General features: G+C 35.9%; 1 long non-coding RNA gene across 1 annotated transcript; it reads right to left on the reverse strand.

Moving 5' to 3' along the window:
• LOC109851015 lies at positions 583-1,066 on the reverse strand. Its single transcript, XR_002249643.1, has 2 exons — positions 906-1,066; positions 583-803 (listed from the first exon to the last, which is right to left on the reverse strand). It is a non-coding gene; the product is annotated as an uncharacterized LOC109851015 (long non-coding RNA).

The raw sequence follows: 5,468 nt of genomic DNA on the forward strand, positions 1-5,468 counted from the left end.
ATTTTTTAATAATATAACTAGGGGTGGCAAACGGGTCGACCCGACCCGACCCGACCCATATAAAATTTGACCCGACCCGTATAAGTGTGACCCGACCCGACCCATTTAATAAATGGGTCAATGTGATCCGACCCGTTTAATAAACGGGTTACCCGACCCGACCCATATAACCCGAATAACCCGTTTATCTAATACAAGACATATCCTAACACATAACTAATAAATTTTTTTATACAAGCACAAAAGAACACTACTTGCAAGCTCTTTAGACAAAAACTATCAATACTCACAACATGGAGTTATTTCAAAGACATGTTCAGTATTTAAATGTATTTCAACGAATTGCAACTATCGACAAACAAAAATACAATCAATGCAGCTCTTTAGACAAAAAAAAAATCTAAATTTCAACAGCAGCAGCAACAACAACTACAACAGCAAACATATCACAGACCAAAGAAACCAAGATCAGTAGCTCTCTCCTTCTCAAATGTTTCAAAATACTGGTATATAACTGTCACAGCAAGCAAAATACCCGTTCCTGAACCAATTGCACCCATGAAAATGACTAAAGATTAGTCAAAATCCTGAGAATTGTGAGGCAAGAGTACAATCTTCAACCAGGTAAACAATTATGCGAGTACCATAAATGGACATGTCCAAAAACTGATAAGACCTAATACATATTGCTGCAGTTTCCAACTTATATTAATACAGTTCTATTCAAATAAGTTCATGATCACAAGGTGGAGAATCAGATTGCAGAGGACAAAATCAGCAAAAGCTCGCTCCGGTGGCAAGTCCTGCAACGAGAGGGTGGATTTGTTAATAAAAGTGCAGCTCACAAGCATATTCTCACAGGCAATATGATGCTTTCTGGATAAGATGATTTTGTACAAAATTACCTTGAATTCCTTGTTGTCTTTGTAACTTTGTTAACTTGGATGCGAAGACAAACTGCAAGTTCATAGAAGCAAAAAAAGAAACATGTAGTAAGTGGAATAGTATCATATGACATAAGGATTATTCGCTTATGAATTTTTTACCTGCAAGAACTGCAGTACCAACACAGAAGAAGAGAACACGTAAAGAACAAATGCAAGTCCCAAAATCCAAAAGAACCAATTTTATAAATTTACAATGAGGATAAAAGGCTGCCACCATTTCTAAAACAGATGTTCCCTTTCCAGTTCCTAGATTATAAGCTTCACATCCTGAGAGAAAGGGAACTCAAATAACCAGAGCAGCTTTTAACAAAAGGAGAAAAAAAAACATATATGCACACGCTTCAAGAATGACAAACAACCAAAATCACAGAAAATATATTGACCATGACAATTTCACACACTTAACAAAGGATGAAGAAGTGCAGAAGTTGAATCCAGGAAGTAGTATCATCCAACATTTTTAACTATAAGATCAAAAGCATTACTTTAGCTATTTTGTCCCTTCACTATTTAGCAACTGAAGCTTTCAGGTAAAAATTTATGTAAGCTATTTTGTCCCTTCACTATTTTGTCCTGGGTTGGACTCTTCCCAAGTTCTCCTTGCCAGGAAGGCACTCTGGACCTCTTAGGAAGAAGGGGGGATTTTAGTCATTTTCTTCCTACCGCTTACATGTCGAACATGTGGAGAACAGCATGTTGATTTTATAACAATGTGGAGAATATTCTTTTTCCCCACTATAGAAGAAAGAAAAATGACTTACAATAAGATGTGCAGGCTATTGTAATGTATGAGAGCCAGATGTGCAGGATATCAAAGGTAGACTAATGTTGGCATAGATTGTATAGGGGTATATAATATGTTCGACAAAAAACTTGCACAAAATTTTCTTACCTTCAGCTACCGCATCATAGTATGAGAGATTCATACTTGTGTTGGCATAGATTCTCCAATATCTAATTGCATGATATCCTCAGAAAGCTCATCTAATTTTGGTTGTATGTCATCTATCATTAATAAAACAATAAAAAACCATTAAGCAAATTCATAACATGTATTCTTGAAATACAATAATGCATGTCACAGTAGTTGATCGTGAGATGCTACTTATTATCACAAGATTATGGATATAATATCTGGAATGACAAATCTTTTCATGATTATATGATATTTGCAATGAGAACTTTTCATGTTAAATGATTTTTCATTCTCAATAAAGGACTATCATGCATACACAACAGTAGTTAATTATATAATTATAGTATATGTTTTTCAATGCATAGTAGGTCAACATTATATTTCTTCTCGTAAATTTCATTCAGGCATTAATGAAATTAACAAGTTCAAGTAATCTTAAATTAAAGTAAACTAAATCATGTTATTCTTCTGTATGCGGAATAATAATATATACTGCATCATGGCGGTGATTTACCAAAAACTGTTATTGCTCACATCAGTACGCCTGAATAAAAATGTTTGAAGTAAAGCATCTAATATCAGAAACAATATAGATAGTAAGACAACAAAAAGGATGAAAAAAACCCAAAATTGATTTGTAATTTCATAAACCCCAAAATTGAAAGAGATAAGTAAGATGAAAAAAACCCCCAAAATTGATAAAACGCAAGATCAAAAAGCCCTAGCTAAGAGTGTACATCAAAATCCAGTGATTAGCTCGATTGAAGATCTGATTCTTCTGTTCAAGAGGAACTGGGCTCGATTGGAGAGAGGGAGGAGGAACTATGGCTGCTCGATGGAGAGAGGAGAACTCGAGCGCTCGAGAGGAGAGAGAGGAACTATGGTTCGAGGATCGCTGCCGCTCGCCGATCACTGCCGCTCGCCGATCACTGTCGCTCGCCGTTTGCCGCCGCTCGCTGTTGCTTGCCGTCGCTCGCCGTTAGCCGCTCACCACTCGAGCTTCGTGATGGGATCTAGGCCGCTCGTCGCTTGAGCTTCGTGAGGATCTAGGGTTTTTCTTTTCTTCTGCAGCTTTTCTTTTTTTTTCTTTCTCCAGAGCGGCGCACTTAAGAGAGAGTGAGGGAACGAAGTTTGTTACACGGGTCGGGATTTTTGTTATACGGGTCAATAGGCCAACCCGAATTGACCCATTTAATAAATGGGTAAATTTGGGTTGACCCGTTTATGACCCGACCCATATAATTTGACCCGTACCCATTATAAATGGGTCGGGTCGGGTCGGGTTAATGGGTCGGGTCATAAATTGCCACCCCTAAATATAACTCATACACCGTAACACCAATTAAAAAAGGGCTATGGAAGCCTATGGTAGAACAAAATATGAGTTCTCTATAGTAAAAAATAGGGTCATTTGCATATATCTTCAAATCATGAGTATTTGCAAAAATAATCTCAAATTTTTATATTTGCAAAACTATACCTCAAATCATCAACTATGTGAAAAAATACCCTTAAATCAATAATAATCATCTTGATGCAAAAAAAATTGACTATTTTATTAATAAGTTTACTTTGAGATTACAAATTAGTTTATCAAAGTTGATGTTAATTGCTTTGAAGGTATTTTTTTGTAAAAATTGGTGATTAGAGGGGTAGTTTAGCAAATACTAATATTTTTAGGGTATTTCTGCAAATACCCTTGCCATTAGAGGGTATATATGCAAATAACTCTACAAAATAAATTTTAAGTGGCCAATTTGCCTCTCTCTCTTTTTCCTTTTTTTTTCTTTTTTTCTGGGGTAAGGTGGTTATTAAGTTAGTTGGGATCCTTGGGCAAAGGGGTACATAGATCCGCCCCCGACATTATTGGAGAATATGAAATGTCACCCCAAAAAGAAAAATCTTTATTATTTAATTAGAATGATTCTCTTTTCGAGTGCAGAGCCCAATATATTTCAATATTATATAGGGTTATTTCATGTTAGCCCCCAATACTTTTTATATTTTGTATTGGCTCCTTAAATCTTTGAAATTGCTCAGTCCCTCCAAATCTTTCAATATTTTGATATTAACCCACCACATCTTCAAAATTAATCTTAGGCCCCCAAATTCTATTAGTATGTTGAAATAAGGCCCCTACTTAAAGTCTGATTGAAATGTGGGAATATTTTGCTTACTTTAATTAACTTTTTCGTGATTTACTAGTTATACTACTCTCACACAAACCCAAACCCATTAACTAGGCCTGTCCATCCGGGCCGGGAAAAACCGGGACCCGGACCCGGACCCGGGTACACCGGGCCGGGACCGGGCCCGGCCGGGCCGGGTTCCGGGCTGGCCCGGTTGATTTTCTTTTTTTTTCCCAAATTTTTTCAATTTTATTTAAATTTTAAATTATAAAAAAATAAGAAAAATAATAAAAACAATAATTTTATTAATTACTTAAAATGACATAAATTACAAATAAAAAATGATAAAAACAAATTCTTTATTAATAATTGATAAATCAGTTACAAATTACAAGTACAAATTTATTTTGGAATTAATCGCATCACAATAGATAAGTAAATCCTAACTAGGTTGACACCTACTCACCTATATCACTATCATTTGCAATTATTTCCAAAATAATTCTTTAAAAATTTTAAGCTAAGATATAAAAACTACAATCTATTCTTTATATCTATCTGCTAGTCCCAATTCTTCAAATTTATCTTCAATTCCAGCCATCCGATCGATGCCTTACGTTCGCTTCTCGTACCTCCACCAATCTTGTAAGCACATCACCGCTTGTACAGTATACGGATCCAAGCATGTCCTGTGATCATCGATCAAACGACCTGCTGTGCTGAAGGCGGATTCCGAAGCTACCGTCGAAACCTGCACTGTTAGTAAGTCACGAACCATGGTGGAAAGTATAGGATATGAAACTGATCCATATACTTTCCACCATTGCAAAATATCTAAAGCATTTCCTTAACATCTAACTAAAGAAGCAGAAAAATATTCATCTATTTCAGAAACCTCCGATGATGACGATCCAAGTCCAGATCCACCAGTTAGCTCGGCTACCATTGCATACCTATCAAAACTTACACTTTTACCTCGGGCTCGGGATGAGCTCGAAGAAACCGAAGCTGCAGACTGTTGTGCAGCTACACCATGTCTAGCTGCATACTCATCATATAAAGTTTGAAAATAATTTCTAATAAGTAAATGATGAGTAGTAGCATTCAGGGTGGTTCCATCATCTAAGTCTATAACCTGTCCACCATACAATGACTGTAACAAACTTCGAAGGCCAATATCCTTCAAGCATGGATCAATAAGAACCCCCAAACCAAAAATATGAGGAATAGGCCTAAAGTACTTATTAAATTTGCTCTCCATTTCAAAAACCATAGGTCCAAAAGTAGCATCCAAACGATATTTATCAAAAAAATTTTGAATATTTAAAATTTGTAAAGCAGCTAAAGTAATGGTTGGATAATAACAGCCAGATAATAACATGGTAGCATCATAAAAAACTTGTAACATTTCATTTAAATTACATATAACTGTCCATTCATCTTCAGTTATTCCATAAGTGCTACCAGAACTAGAAC

The sequence above is a fragment of the Asparagus officinalis genome, chromosome 7 (assembly GCF_001876935.1).
Source record: "Asparagus officinalis chromosome 7, Aspof.V1, whole genome shotgun sequence".
Classification (NCBI taxonomy): domain Eukaryota; kingdom Viridiplantae; phylum Streptophyta; class Magnoliopsida; order Asparagales; family Asparagaceae; genus Asparagus; species Asparagus officinalis.